The following is a 17,082-nucleotide window of genomic DNA, read 5'->3' as shown; positions in this document are numbered from 1 at the left end:
TTGCGTCACTGTAGTCATGTGACTGCTGACGCAACAATACTATTGCATTATATACGAAATCACACTCTTATTTTCACAATTACTTCGGCTGTATTAAAAGTAATTTTAATGGGAGGTATTATCATTAAGTATCGTGCGCACGTCTACTTTGGATTGTTTTGACTTTAATAAATATTACTTTTCACTTTGTTTGGTCTCTTTCTTCAACTCAAAGTAAGAAATTCAGGTTTATTTCCGAATAACATCTTCTACTGTTCTTCCTGCTATTACGGTTACTAATTTACCTGTAAGGTTAATCAGTGCACTTGAGAATACCATACTGCTTACTGTCAAACCGAACTGGTTTTGCCCAAAAGGCCCCAGGGGATCATTGTCACCAGGGCTGTAAATATGCAAACAATTGTATGGCTGTACGTAACAATGAAAACTCAAGGTATGAATTTTCTTTGATATAAACTTTCACAAACTTAGTTACGCCTAATTAGATTATGGCAGTATACGGACAGAATGACAATTTCGCATTTAAAATGAAAATGCGATACGCATGTGTAATGTAATACCAAATACACAAATTTCTTTAAAAAGGGGAATTTGTAACACCGTCAACTGACATTGCTAGCGTAATGAGCTCCTGAAAATTTATCTTCATAGTGCGTTTATATTAATAAACCACATTTAATCAACTTATGCCAGTTTCCTATATATATAGTTCACTAATACGAAGTCCCCCGAGTTATATTTATTTGAGCTAGCAACGCCAACTGCTGTTTTTTTCCCCCAACAAAAATGCGTAGAAAAAAATGCCAATGATGAAAATGTAAGTTAACAATATTTTGTTTATCCTATATGGTTAATTTTTCATAGATTATGCAAGCAAAAAAATGTCACCAGAATTTGCAGTTTCAGGCTTAAATTAAAAAACCCATCAGCAATAGCTTCCCCCAAGTTTTCGCCTAACAACGCCCATGATCACATTAAATTCTTGACAAGTGTTCAAATATAATTTTAACCCAAGAATAAACAACAGATACATAAATGTATCGATACAGATATCGAATTCCAACACTGGGTAAAACCATTTAGAAGTTAACACTGACGATAGATTGTGGTCCCTAACAGTCATAGGATCTTCTGTTTTCAGTAGTGACGGTCATTCCTAAATAGAATCAGAATGCTTAAAACTCCTAACAATTAGGGTATAATAAGGTGGACACTTACAGTGTTACCCTTGCTCCAGAATGTGTTGTTTTTTTTGCACATAAAATGTTGCGAAATGGCAGTTAGCCAACAGCTCTTCACCGGACGGTAGTTAGCAGTTAGTCACGTGGTTAAACTTACGACCTATCTCAGAAAGAAAGAAAAACAGTACGAGTCTGGGCCATACGTACACAAATACATAAATTATTGTTGTCGTCGTGTTGGTGCAACCGCAGAATACCACAAGATACAATATTATTTTACCGATGCGAAGCTCAGCATATCAGTTACGCTTTGCGACACAAATTAAGATAACAGAAAAACTCACGTGAAACAACGACTAGTACTTACCACGATAGGTCAACAGTATGAAGAACCACACAACTAACTTACGCCTTAATTGGGAAATGCTAGTTTACCTTTATTTACAATATTCCATTGATGAAACAAGAGGGAATCCTCAATAGCCGCGGCACTTAAAATTTTAAGGCAGAATTAGAGTAAATTAATCTAAGAGACCTTTTTTCCCCTTTTTTATTAGCTATAGTTTTGTGAACCACCAAAATCAAGCGTGGGGCGCGCGTATACCCGATTCGATTTTATTACTCAAGATCTCTACAAGCCTACTCTCAAATTGAAATTATTTTAGGCAGCATTTTGACCTTCCGAATCCAAAACTGTAATTAGATCTCAAATTGATGAAGAGATGACGGAGCCAAAAGTTTGTAGTTGAAAAACTCAGCCATTCTATGAGTTGCTATGCCGCGGCTAAAAATAATAAAACAATAGCCGTGGTTACCAGATATGCTGAGAAACGATAGCTTTGAACACATAAAATGCCAATTCAAAGATCAAACAGCATGAATGCCAGAGTCGACATTAGAAACTGCTATATCCGGAAGAGAAAAAGAAAACCAAACAAAGGAGGGGAAAAAAAACTAACAACATTCATTAATAACAAAAATATGTATAGTTTCCAATCATATCTAAACATTTCAATTATAATTATGAATAAATGAGTGAATTAAAGAAAGTATAAAAAAGCGTCAACACAATCTATGATATCCCGTGCCGAAGAGACGTTTCGCCGATACACGTGTTCATCAGGCCGGCTGGTATATACGATATAGTATTAGTTGTGACGATAATGTTATCAAACGGCATGAACAACCGAGATAGTCGCCCAGTTTATCAATAGGAGAAAAGCGTGCTCATTAATATATTCTTGTATTCAGAATAGTTATACGAAACTTCCAGAAATAACAAGGATAGTTTAAACACAGAAAAAATAAATATAACTGTCAATGAACGTTTATGATAGGTTGCTTACTAAAAAGTATTTACTTATGCTAGTTATGGAATATCTATGTAAAATACTTCGATTGACAAGCTGTGTATAGGAACATCAACCACTCACGATTTTGATAAATATCTCATTTACGGTACCCACGGTAAAATCTCCAAAGCCCCAAAACAAAAATAACACAAGTTCAAACCGCTATCCTTCAATCGATAACATTTCTCCTACCTTAAAAGAATCAAAAGTTTGAACCAGCTTCACTCTTGCTGCAATGTTTCACTGGATATATATAAAACAAACAATTCAATTGTCTATCCAGAAATAGCGAGCCACTGTCCACATACACAGAGATCAAGTGTTCCTACAAAGCGACCTTTGGATATCTTGATAATTTAGTCAAATAAAATCTAAATAAAACATGGAGATCGAGAAAAAACAACTCAATATTGGAACACACTCAGATTTAGCCTTGAAGGACGTATTTGTCATATTCAACAACTCTTCTCCTGGAAAACGCGTATTACGTAAAGCTATTTCCAGTGTTTGTTGTGGTTTTAACCTCTATGATTGGTATCTCTCTCTCACGCCTTTTCAGAGTATTATAACATCACTAACTTACAAACCCCGACTTGCGATGTGTGATTTAGTGTTCTCACGAAATGTGTATAGTTGTTGTACACAGACAAACAGAACGCGTGCATTTCTATCTGCTGGAAATAATAAGACGGATCTACACGTGAGCTTCCTCAATATGTGCAGCTACCCTGCGCCTGCCAGATAAAAACAATCGTTAGGTCGATGCTCTCAACACGTTCAGGTCCTTTACTCAAGCCGATTTGCATCAAGGAACCGTAGTTCACTAGACGTATGAAATCCAGGTCGAGTACGATATACCGTACGACGAGGGTTTTTGTTGTTGTCTTTTTTGCACATTAAAATTCCACAATCACAAACATGTTACGCCTGATATTAAGCTGTTAACAATACCCATTATGTACAACAATACAAGACGATTAGAACCATATCCAGATGAAGCTATATACGTAATGTTGGAAGATTAATATCCAAACTGTGGTATTCAGGTATGTTGATATCCAACACATAAGCAATTACCTGAAAAAAATATTTGCAGAACGTCGATTCCCGAAATGTCACGTAGGATAATAATAATAATAATAATAATATGAACACGAACATCAAAATAAAACAAAACAAATGAACAAAGAAAAAGATCTTTCCTCATAAAAAAATTAATATTTTACTTACTGGATGTCTATTATACAATAAGACTAACTAGCTGCTGGGACTGACGAGAACGACTTCAAACACTTCAGCACAGGACAAGGATCAGAATAACTTAATTATAATAGCACGTTTTCAAATGAGACGAAGTCTCAGGTGGGTATCCCACAATTCTTAGGTTACCTACGTCAAGAATGTTCCAATTAAACATTCAAGGGGAGAAACTCCCAGCAATATTAACTTGCACAAATATCTACGTCACTTCTACAAATGAACTCACCCTGCTCGTACCCAATTTTATATGGAATGACTGTTGTAGGTATACTTCACCTACGAGAATTGGTGCAGATTTAAGACTTTTGGACATCCGGTTTAACAGAGTCGCTAACTATATTCAGAAAATTTTTAAAATAAATTACCTGAATATATCTGAATTAAAGTAACTAGTTACGGATGGGTAAAAAAAAATATCATTATATGAGAATGAGGAACGCAACGATCCACTTCATACAACGCTAAATTTTGTAAAGTAATGCAGACATTAAAAACTTACCCAACCTGAAAACAGGGACTCAAGTATATAACTAAGTACAACAAACCAAGCAGGTTAGAAAGCATATAAATGAATAGCATATTGTAGATTCATATTGTATACAGTGAGATTTAAAACTACCCAGATAAAATTAAAATAATATATAGCCCCCCCCCTCGTTGATACACGGTATAAAACAAACCAATAATTTGGGAGTTATGTAATAGTTTAATCAAATTTGCAAGCAATCACAGTTTCCTGCACTATAATAATGACTGTAAAGTCAATTATATGATGAGATTTCTTCAGTTATTACTCAAAAGGAAAAGGTTCGGAATTACCGTTTCGTTTCCGTTATAGCACGATTGTACATGACCAGTAAACTGTTGGGAAACTTATTGCTTCCACTATCATGCACTAACCCATAAACTGTTAAGAACCACCCACTCTTTCAAGAGAAGTTTCAGATTCCGGGAGCAACTTTCGTCCGTGTGGTGACGTCATTTTAAGAAGTACGTAAGCCATACATTCAAACATCTAGAAGTGGAACAATTAGTAGTGTTTCCAGGAACACTTTAATTGCACTATCCACCATTGTAAGTATTGAGGCTAGTGTAAAACATTAACTATGACGGGGATGTCTCAAAAATTTGGCAATTCGACAAGCACATAACTCCCCTACCTCAACATACACACTTTCAGAGTTTCTGTAGATCTACACAAAGTTCGATATATTAGTCATATTATTTTATTTGGTAAAATTTCAAGATTAAAACATTTATCTGACTGAAATGCAAGTAATAAAAATGCACCAAGAATTATTTATACATCGTTATAATAAATCCCACCATATTACTTGTCCTTGTACAAGGTTGTTTTGTTGAATTTTCCCGCAATGCTATTCGATGGTTATCTGCTCTAGCCTACCCTAACTTAAGTGGTAGACAAGAGGGTAGTTAGCAAGTCAATACCATTCCCCGCCAACTCTTAGGCTAATTTTTACGAAATAATAGAAAGATTTACCGTCACATTATTACACCCCCACAGCTGAAAGGCTCAGCTTATTCGGTGTCGGGTTGAATGTCCTGACCACCAGGCCATGCTAGGCCCTCCTTATACAAGAAAATTAAAGTTAACAATTCATTTGGGAGTCTCTTGAATGGGGAACTTACGATGCAATCAAACATTAAGTACAACTTTGCAAGAAGACAACTAAAGAAACGGTAAAAGTACAATTGCAGTTTAATTTTCAGTGAAAAAAAGAAAGAAAGACTGAAGAATTACGTGACGTAATGAAAGATATGAACTGTTGATTACAGCACACACTGAAGACCGTATAAGTTAAGATTCGGGTGGTTCTACGTGTCACATGAAACAAGTATAAGTACCAAATCCCACCCCTCCGATGACGAAGGTACAGAGACCAAATATCCTACATCTAAACTATTCGCCTAAAGACAATGCATCATTGAAGTAGGATGTGCAGAAGGATGTTATGAATCGCTAGGTTTACCTGTGACAATGCACTTTCTTAGAATAATAACTTAAAAAAACAGAGTTAGCTCGTGCATATCGAAAAGTTTTCTAAATTTTTTTAGCGGTGAAAAAAATTCTAGGATACTGACCTTCTCCTCAAAAACATTATTTAAGTCAAAATTGTGTTCACTGATTTTTGTCTATATTATCTATACAGTAGAAGTTTTATTTATTATTGTTTAAAACTGTCAATGCTATAGATGTAGAAATACTGCATTTTAGAATATTAACATGGTGTCAACATTTTTCCTGTAAAATATCGCAAAATATACAAATAAAACGCTTTCGTAACCAGAATTTTCGCCTATCCGACACATTAATTAGAAATTATAAACCCGCTCAAAAAACAAATCGTGAATGAGAGTAGGAGATTCTGGAATTGCGCGTTTTATTCAATGATAGTGACTAATAGTGTTCACAATGTATATGGTTTCAATATAAGCACAGACGGATATTAGCAACTGCATTTGCTTTCTATCACATGTACAAGTAGAATGTATTAAGAGACATTCAGGCATAACTACATTTGTTGTTCGTGAGATATTCTGTGTTTTGATCACTACATGCACGAATTTAATGTAGTTTCGAGTCTAAATATGATCAAGTTTAATTCTGATTAACAGGTCTTAAAGTGGTTATTACAGGCGGCGCTTGAGTCTTTTAGTTTGATAGGCTATTGTGTCAAGTTTGGAAGATTGAGCAGTTAAGAATCAGTAGTAGTTACTAGACGTCCCAGTTTCTAACGTTGCGTTTTCTGTTTATCAGAAACAGCAAAAGTATTAAAATGTCCTTGTTTCTCTAAACCTCGGTGCGATTTAAATGTTACTTGGCGTATCACTTGAGAAACACAGATCACATGGTAGTGTTCCATCCCTCTATGCTAAGTTTTCTTAAACTAACCTGTCATTGGTTAGCTGCAGAAATTGACATGAAGACCTTCCTAGTTGCGAAAAAAAAAGTTTTTCGTTTGAGTAGATTCTAGACAACTTTGGTGCATTTTTTATGTAATTATTATGGTTATTACTTAACTAGATAAGCCTTTAATAAATTGGGCTATAGTTTTAAAATGTGATTCTATAAATATGAGATTATTCTATTTTACACTTTCAGGGTAGCTATAGTGTCAGTTCGTGAAGAAAAAAAAGTTTTTCACTGGAAATTGGTAACACTACTCAATTTTTCTAACGAAACGTTTCGCTGCGATGTCTTTTCGTATGTAATCCACGTTCACTGCAGTTTCCCTTATAATCAGATCCACTAAACAAAAACGGAATTATACGCCACTTCACCCAATTTACAATGTCTGGTTCATTACAAACCATTTTTTTTTGTTTTATATATATATATATATATATATATATATATATATATATATCTTAGTACTAAAAGTACTATTTAGTTATAAACTAAAAAAAACAAAAAAACAAAACAACACCACAGATAAAAGCGTAAACAGTATTTACGTGAGACATGTTTAAAATAATTAGCCTAAAAATTATGTAGTTCTTAGCTATACATTACAGTTTGTCCCAAATGAAATTATAAAACGTATAGTCGTGTTTACAAACCGGAACAATCCGGTCAACCACGTGCTATCTTCGTTTAAAACTTGTATCACAAAACGTTGACCTTGGACAATCTTTGTAAATGTGGTAGATGATGCAACAAGTATATTACATTCGCGGAAGCATACACGTAAGACCAGTTTGAACCCTTGTAGATCAGTAATTTTTGTGTGCTTCGAATAGAGGAATACAGTTAGTGAGCTGCCCAATATTATACAGTAGTTAAGATTTCGTGCAACTGGGCCAAATGTTTGTCCCAAGAACAACAACTATCGGTACACCACAGAAAATTGGAACCTGGGACGTCCGATTACCCTATTCTTTGGATGACGAATGGTTGAATAATACCAAAAAATATTACTTTAGAATGTTAGATCAATAAACTCTAAACTACCATTTCACAATTATGTATGTGTCCGCTTTAACAGACGAACCGTTGGACCAACTATACCCTTACGACCCCCAGGGAATGAAAGAGGTCAGAGTTAGGATCTTTACCTCCACCTCCAATGTCTTCTTTGCGTTGAACGGGTACGTCACCTAGTAATAGTTAAAATACTAGAGTAAATTCAATCGTCCAATAATCGCCGATACAAAATGGACTTTCACTACGTCAACGCTTGGATGGTAGAAAGTTCAACTTCTTGTGCTGATTGCATATTTCATACATTGTACTTTTCACTCGAAACCACTACACATTTAGAGTAAAAAGAAACTTCACCTCTTGTATCACCTAAATGCACCATAAATTACGAAACAGTTTTAAACCGCAAATCACCTTTCCTGATTTTATACCATTGTGTAACTGATTTTTTAAAGAACCGATCATCCTCACTAATAAATTTTAACAATACTTAAAATTAGCTAGTTCACAGAGAGAGAGAGAGAGAGAGAAATGGAATGAAGTACAGAACAGCTACGACAAAGTGCGAGATATGATCACGTTAAGGTTATAACTTCTGTGTTAACAGCCATGACACAAGTTTCAGACTTCTGTTCGCCATAGCAAATAATCACAGGGATAAGAGTAAGAGAAACTTTTAGCTGGTCCTAGGCTACAAAGGCCGGGGGGCCATTTATGCCTCCAAATGCCATTTTGGGGCACTAAATATTCACATTAATTCAATGCTAAAGTAACCAGTAACTATATTGGAATGATGCCAACTTTTACCACTAATTCCTTTTTTAATGGTGAATAAATGTTAATAAATATATTACCTACTTGGCATTAAAACAAAGAAAAATAAACGTTTATTACTAACAAATATCTTATCCTTTGTACAGTTGAAAGTGAAGAGTAGCTGCATTTTTAAGGTACAGACAAATTCGTTGTAGTTAAATTCTATAATATTCGTTAATAATTCAACAATGGTTTCCCGTCATTTTTGACGGGCTTTTATACCAGTCATCCTAATGAAACATTTAAATAATTACCTTTATTGCATATTTCTTTGCACTGCCTTCTAAGTCAAATAGAAAAAACTTCTCTACGTTAACGTTGACAGACATTACGTTCACAGATATAGACAAATTTTAAAATTAAAACCACACTAAGCAAGGGTGAAGAAAACTTAAAATTCACTGTTTTAACAAACATTAACAAGTATTTGTATATCAGCATAGTACTTAATACTTCACTGATTAAACCTCATTTTCAACAACTACCAATAACTTACAAGGTTCGGTACAGCATGTATTCGTCCAACTAAATATATTACAACGTGTTGAACATCTTTTTTTACTGCATTTCTATTCCGATATAAATAACAATTTTCTTGAGCCGATGGTCCTTCTTTAAGGCGGATGCACACTGTCTTCTTAAGAGATAAAGAAAAAAAAACCTACAATATAGAACTACAACGTATCATGTCACGTAGTTGTATTATGTATATAGGAAACTCATGGAATCAAAACCTACAAGCTATCTTTCGATGAATAATATATGAATCAGTGTTACTTCATTCCACCAAGTTTTGATCGATTCACACATTTCAAAGATAACTTTATTTCTACTTAAAAAGTGTTTTTAAATGTAAAATTATGATTCTACTAAAAAGCATAGTTTTCGTATCAAATTCACACTTATAAGCATTAATGAGGTGTATATTACATAAATGTTTAACTTAATATAAATATCATGTAGACGATAATTCTTAATTTATATTAATGTTTTTAAGAAATATCGTGTTACTTACGGATTTTTGGGGTTAAAAAAAATTATTAAATCATTAAACTATAAAGGAATTTAGTATATTCATGATCTTAGCCGTAGGCCTAACAAAAGCTGTCTTTGCTAAGGTGAATAGAGCGTGTTTGGGGCCTACAAGGAGAAGCAATGCACTAAGTAAGGTGTATTACGGCTTTCCGGTATTTCAAGTGATCGATAGCAGCGCAAGGTAATCCTATGTTATACAGTAGTATGACCACTGAGGTTGACAGGAAGTTGAAATGTGATGTTCACCTACTTTTTATAATACGTTTGTTTGTTGTTGTTCTTTTAAAATACTTACAGTAAGGTTGTGAAGATCGAATATCAATCATTGTCATGGTTAGATACATAACAGGTATTAAAATATTTACTTTGAAGAATATGGTACGTTTCGAGTCTTATACTATAGCCTGTTCTAGGCTACAAATATATTGTTCCGACAGCGGAAGTCACGCTACGCTGGGAGCATGCGCGCTGAAATTTCTCGAAGGATCATGAATTTGCCCGTAACTCTAGTCTCTTTTTTAGTATTTGTATCAAGAAAGAATAAACAAGTTTTAATCAAGAAAGGACTTGTATCACTGAAGTTTCTCGGAAAGAATTTCTACGGGAAATTAACAAACAAGCAGATACATAACAAATTGGTGTCAGAAGTGGAATGAAAAAAAAAAGGTGGAAACGAGAAGTGACAAATCAAACTACGACTTATCAGATTTGATGGCAGCAATACAAGAACAGCAAAAGAAACAAGAGAGACAACAACAGTGGCAGCTCGAACAGCAAAATAAACAAGAGATTACAGCAGTTGTTGGAAGAAAAAGAAAAGAAACAAGAGAGACAACAGCAGTGGAGAGAAAACCTGCAACAGTGGCAGCTCGAACAGCAAAATAAACAAGATAGGTTACAGCAGTTGTTGGAAGAAAAAGAAAGGTAACAAAAAGAACGAGAAAATAAACAAGAGACTACAGCAGTGGTTGGAGGAGAAAGAAAATAAACAACAAGAAAGTTTCCAACAGTTGAGAGAAAGCAAGCATGCACAAATGGAAAATTAGTAAATTTCAAAGTGAATTAAATACATTAAAGGACGATTTACTGTCTTTTACACAAGGAGGATATATTAATCATGGACAAGCCAACAGGAAGCCCCTTCCAGACCCCCGCAGCTAAACCCTAATGCAGACATCTTCAGTCCTGTCAGAAGTCACATTCCATACATGAGTGTCAGCAATAGGGGTGATGTAGTACGAGGGAAGCCACAGGAATTCGATGGGAAGGCACTGTGGGAAGCTTATAGTGCACAATTTGAACTACTGGCAGAAATGAATGGATGGACAGAGGAGCAGAAAGCTGTATATCTGGCAACATGCTTGAAGGGTCAACCACTGGAAATACTTGGACAGTTGACAGCAGCCGACAGACACAACTATAGAGCACTGGTAGAGGCTCTGGAAATCAGCTACGGAACCCAGAATCAGTCAGAAGTCTACAGGGCTAGGTTTAGGACGAGAGTCCGTGCTAAAGGGGAGAGCCTGCAAAAGCTGGCACAGGACTTGCAAAGTATGGTACACAAGGCCTACCCAACTGCACCACCTGATGTCCTCAAGCTGTTGCTGAGGGATCAGTTTATAGATGCCTTGGACAGTCCACAACTGAAGATACAAGCGAAGCAAGCACACCCCTCTAATATGCAGGATGCAATGGCCAGAGCTATTGAATTCGAATCCTATCTTAAGTCCAGCACAGAGGTACCAAGGTTGGTACAGTCATCAGGATTCAAGGCCAGAAAAGGTCAGCTTTCAGAAAAGTTTGAGGGACTTTGCTGGCACTGTATCAAACCTGGGCACAAGAGAACTCAATGCTGGCAACTTCAACACAAAGAAGACGCCACGGCAGGAAAGGCTGCTACCCAGAAAGGTTGTTGGAACTGTGGAGAGCAAGGACATACGAGGAGCCAGTGTAAGAAGAATACTACCAATAAGTCAACTTCGGGAAACCAGTAGTAGTTGGTATTGAGGGACGCCCACCAACCCCCATCGTGAAAGTCCCAACAGCTAAGTATAAAATGGTAAGCACACATAGTGTCTAAATAACAGGAAAGCTGGATGGCCAAAAGTGCAACTTTGTCATAGATTCTGAATCTCAGCAAACCCTTGTGAGTATCAAGGTGCTGGATCACAAAGGAGTACCAGAAGCCATACAGAAGTTATGTGGTGTGACAGGACATTACGCAAAATTGTGGGGACCAGTGTGGGTAACTATTGAGCTCATGGGCATAAAGGACAGACACAAGGTATACTTGGCTGATATTGAAGACCCATGCATATTAGGGTTGGACTACTTACTATCGAGGGAGCGTGTGGTTAACTTCGATAAAATGACGTTTGGGAACAACAAAGGCTAATTTCTGGTAAGAGTTGCTGCATCTGTTGAGTTGCATGTCACAGCACTTAAGTCAACTACAATACCCCCCTATGTCAGAGAACATAATTTGGGTAGAATAAAAGAACATCCCCAAGGAAGCTCAATGCTTGTGAAAGCAGTGGAAGGCCCATCCAGGCCAGAAGATTTGAAGATTGGAAGGTCACTAGTGACAGGTCATCAAGTAGTACCCATAATAGTTGCTAATTTCTCTAAATGTGTGCAGACACTTAGGGAAGGGGCATTGTTGGGTGTGTGCCAGGAGGTAGAGCTAGGCAATGTTAAGGCAAGAAATACAACCATAAAGAAAGGACAACCTCTCTCAGAACATTTAACTGACCTCTATAAGAAAAGTATAGTCCATTTGTCATCATCACAGGCTCTTCAGGTTAGGGAACTTTTGGTGAATTATGCAGACGTTTTTTCAAAAGGAGATCATGACCTTGGCTGCACAGACAGTGTGGAACACAGAATAAACACAGACAATCACTGTCCAATAAAGATCCCTCCTAGGAGAATAGCTCCAGAAAAGTGATAAGAGATGGAGAAGGTCATGGATGGCCTAATTAAGAGAGGGATAGTCGAGAAATTAGATAGTCCCTGGTCAGTTCCCGTCGTGTTAGTCCAGAAGAAGGACGGGACCCAACGTTGCTGTGTGGATATCAGGGCTCTTAACAGTATAACTGAAAAGGACTCGTACTCACTGCCAAGAATTAATGATACTCTTGATGCCCTAAGTGGAGCTAGGTGGTTTTCAACTCTGGATTTAAAGTCGAGTTTCCATCAAGTGAAAATGGCTGAAGCAGATAATCCTAAGACATCATTTAGTTATGGCCAAGGTCTGGCAATACTGTGTGATGTCATTCGGGCTTAGTAATGCTCCACCAACATTTGAGAGGCTGATGGAACGAGTACTGGAAGGCCTACAATGGAGGATAGCCCTAGTGTACCTGGATGATGTAATTGTGTTTGCAACAACTTTTGATGTCCCGGCTGGAGGAAGTATTCCAGCATTTGAAAGCAGCAAACCTCAAACTACATCCAAAGAAATATCACTTGTTTCAGAAAGAGGTGCTTTACTTGGACCACATTGTAAGTGAGCATGGTGTGCGAACTGATCCTGACAAGGTGAAAGCAGTGCATAATTGGCCAACACCAGACAATGTGGGAGAGCTAAGAAGTTTCTTGGGACTCTGTACTTACTACCGCAAGTTTGTGAAGGACTTTGCAACTATAGCTGCTTCACTACATGATTTGACTAAAAAAAGGCCAAAAGTTTGAATGGACAGTTTCTTGCCAGCATTCTTTCAAGACGTTGAAGGAAAAATTGGCCTCTGCTCCACTTTTAAGTCTTCCAGATCCCTCACTGCCGTACATACTGGATTGTGATGCTAATAATGTCGGAATTGGATGATTGTTGTCTCAGAAAGTGGACGAAAACGAACATGTGGTGTCCTACATCAGTGGGGTGTTGAGTAGACCAGAGAGGAACTACTGTGTAACAATGAGGGAACTCCATGCTATAATAAAGAGTCTGACATATTCCCATCCTTACCTCTATGGCACCAGGTTTACCATCAGGACAGACCATGCTGCATTATGCTGGATAAGATCATTAAAGAACCCAGAGGGACAACTGGCATGATGGATCGGAAAGATAGACCATTATAACTATGATATTGAATATCGAGAAGGAAAATCTCATGGAAATGCCGACAGACTGAGCTGAAGACCCTGCAAAAATGACTGCGGACATTGCTGCAAAAGAAAGGTTGAACTAACCAGATGCCACCAAGCTGAAGTCCAAGTGACTGAAGGAGTTGATGATCATGAAGTGGAACCAAATATAGATATTAAAGCAGAACATGAGAAAGACCAAGAATTGAAGCCAATAATTGATTTTCTACAAGCAAGTGTTCTGTGCCCTGCTTGGGAGAAGGTGTCTAGCTTAAGCTCTGTGACAAAGAACTATTGGGTACAATGGGACCATTTGAAGCTTGATGATTGTAGTCTTGTCTGGAGATGGGAGACTGCAGATGGGAAAGTGACGACCTGTCAAACAGTTATATCGAATACGTTACGGGAAGTTGTGCTGCGTCAAGCCCATGATAGTTTAACAGGAGGACATCTTGGAGTTAAGAAGACATTGAGTCATCTACGACAGAGATTTTACTGGATAGGTACGAGGCAAGACGTGGAAGAATGGTGCAGAACATGCAGTACATGTTGTGCTAAAAGGGGACCCAAGCATAAGGGACGTGCTCCAATTAAGTTATATCAAGTTGGCACATCAATGGAAAGAGTAGCCATTGACATTGCTGGTCCTTTTCCCCAAACTAGTGCTGGAAACAGGTACATTTGTGTGGTGATGGATTATTTCATCAGGTGGCCCGAGGCATATGCAATACCAAATCAAGAAGCTACAACCGTAGCTTCGGCTATTAGTGATTTCTTCTTCACATTTAGCATGCCATACGAACTGCATTCAGATCAAGGCCGTAACTTTGAATCAGATGTGTTCCATGAATGCTGCAAATTGTTTGGCATGCGAAAGACCAGAACAACGGCACTTCACCCACAGTCTGATGGGTTGGTAAAAAAGTACAACTGGACACTGGGACAGGAAATGGCAAAGTTTTGTAATAGTCGCCAAGATGACTGGGATGTCTTACTCCCTCCACTGTTGATGGCCAATAGAACAGCAGATCATGAAGCCACTGGATACACTCCAGCAAAGTTGATGTTTGGTCGGGAACTTTGGTTGCCAGTGGATCTGTTAACAGAACGCCCACCTTATGAAGAGTTGCCTGAAAATGTGTCAGAGTTTATGAAAGTGTTATAGGAAAGGATGGATGATATTCACCATCAAGTGCGTTCAAACTTGAAAACGTCTGCTGATTCCATGAAGCTATGTTATGATAAGAGATCTACTGAAGTCAGCTTTGTACCAGGAGACAAGGTGTGGTTGTATAATCCCAGCAAGACCAAAGGGAAGTCTCCCAAGTTGTTTTCTCCATGGGAACGCCCATATGACATAGTGGATCGTCTCTCAGACGTGACTTTCCGGATAAAATGTGGTCGGCGAGGTAAGCCAAAGGTGGTGCATGCCAACGGGTTTTGGCGTTATCACGGTCCAGGACATTTCAGTTGGGACGAAGTGAACAACAGAACAAGTGATCCTGCTGAAAAAGTGGCACCTGAATAGGCCACTGTCAAAGAAGAAACTGTAATCGGTTTTGAGAAGGGAAACAGTGAAGCCCTTGATGAAGTTACTACCACTGATGTGACTGTTACCGATAATAGGACATTTAAAGATAGAGCAGATGAACCCCACGTGAAGCAGAAGCCAACGAGATGGAGACCAGTACGGAAGAAGACAAGTGTTGTAAAATCAAGATGCTTTCTTGTATTTTAATTTTGTGTTTGTAATTCTGTACATTTGATTAAGTTATTGTTAATTATCTATTGGTTAAATGTAAAGGCTATTGTTCGGGACAACAATACTAAGGAAGGGGCAGTGTTACCACTGCGGAAGTCACGCGACGCTGGGAACATGCACGCTGGAGTTTCTCAAAGGATCATGAATTTGCCCAGCAACTCTAGTCTGTTCAGAACGCCCTCTTTTTTAGTACATAAGCCTGGCGAGAAAAACAGCGGGATCGAAGAGATAGAGAAATGAGTCAGGCGAACAGTAGGCACTATAAGTAAAGTGCGTAAATCGCTGTGATTTATAGCGTCTGTTATAAAGGTTATGTTTAAAGTGACTGGGGAAATTATGTGTATTACTAAAATGTGTATCGAGAAAGAATAAACTAGTTTTAATCAAGAAAGTACTTGTATCACTGAAGTTTCTCGGAAAGAATTTCTACGGAAAATTAACAAACAAGCAGATACGTAACAATATTGTTATAGAATACTGGATAAAGTTAGTATGGTATGATCTCTTTAAAATTTATCTTGACCACCTTTAGAAAAGTTTGTAATATAAGGTTTAATATTAGTTTAAACAGATCACTTTTAATGAGAACTTTCTTGGAGGCGATGCACTTTGTCATAGATCTGCATGCTGATGCTGCAAGTCTCAGAAGTATGCCAGATTTATTACCTAATATGATGGTTGTAGAATTCAGGGGCTCGAGTGTAATATGGTTTTAAACTATTCACTACCTTTCTCCAATTTATTTAGAAGAATTCTGCCTTTACTATCAAGTGTTTTAGTATGATATCCGTTTAATTTTAGATAGTTATCTTCATGTAATAAACGAGTATATACATCTTTCGCTCGTAACTATCCTTTGCTAAAACTACAAATCCTTTACTTTATCGGATTCTTTAACTATTAATGTCGGCGTTACGTTTTAATTTATACAAAGCTTTCTTCTCCTGAAAAAATAAATTAGGTTTCATTATGTAATAATGAAATTTCGGTAAGACACTCGACACTATTTTGATAAAGTTCTGCCATGTCGTCCTCTGTTATGTCCTGTCTTTTCACTACTTCCTGCGCTATCCATCCCTAATTTAGCAGTGATGGACCAGAGGGAAGACAGCTAGTCAACTTTTGGGGTACTATTTTACCAACGAACAGTGGGATTGACTATCACATTATAACGCCCAACGGCGATTGGTTATTCACACGTCGTACACAGAAGTAGGTGCACGTAAAAGGGTGTTTTCAAAAATGGAAAAAGATGGGTGGGGGTCACTGTGTTTGATTCAGTTTTTTGTAGCGATATCTCAGGAAATAGAAAAGATAAGAGGTTCTTATTTTATATTCTAGCTGGTCAATATCTGTAATCTGAGTTCCTAATTAGCAAGATTTGTTAGAACAAAATTGATTTATGAAGAGTTGGAGCCCCTTACATCAGGGTGCTCTGGGGTGATCCTATCTTAATCTGCCACTGATTATAGTTATTTGAAATTTAATGAGTCTTTATCACTGAAGTATTGGTAAATACTAAATACATTTCCGCAGGGTTCCGAAAGTGATTTATTTCAAGAATAAATAAAACCAAAATTAAGAGTAACAAATATTTTTATTTCTTGCTTTTGAAGTTCATATGTCATGCCGTATTGTAGTGTA

The 17,082-nt window shown here is 37.2% G+C and overlaps 1 protein-coding gene across 2 annotated transcripts in view; it reads right to left on the bottom strand.

The window, feature by feature from the left end:
• LOC106464216 (CD109 antigen-like) overlaps nucleotides 1-17,082 on the bottom strand; it is a 77,309-nt gene that overhangs the window by 51,306 nt on the left and 8,921 nt on the right. The window contains exon 1 of one of the 2 annotated variants that reach the window (XM_022391923.1): nucleotides 1,219-1,237. The exons of the other annotated variant lie outside the window; for it this stretch is intronic. The gene's annotated coding sequence lies outside the window, so the exon portion shown is untranslated. Of the gene's footprint in view, nucleotides 1-1,218; nucleotides 1,238-17,082 lie in introns of those variants that run through there. 2 annotated transcript variants of the gene reach the window in all.

Source organism: Limulus polyphemus, unplaced genomic scaffold, assembly GCF_000517525.1.
Source record: "Limulus polyphemus unplaced genomic scaffold, Limulus_polyphemus-2.1.2 Scaffold1589, whole genome shotgun sequence".
NCBI classification, from domain to species: domain Eukaryota; kingdom Metazoa; phylum Arthropoda; class Merostomata; order Xiphosura; family Limulidae; genus Limulus; species Limulus polyphemus.
The sequence above is the reverse complement of the archived record's forward strand: the minus strand, read 5'-3'. Positions and strand labels throughout refer to the sequence as shown.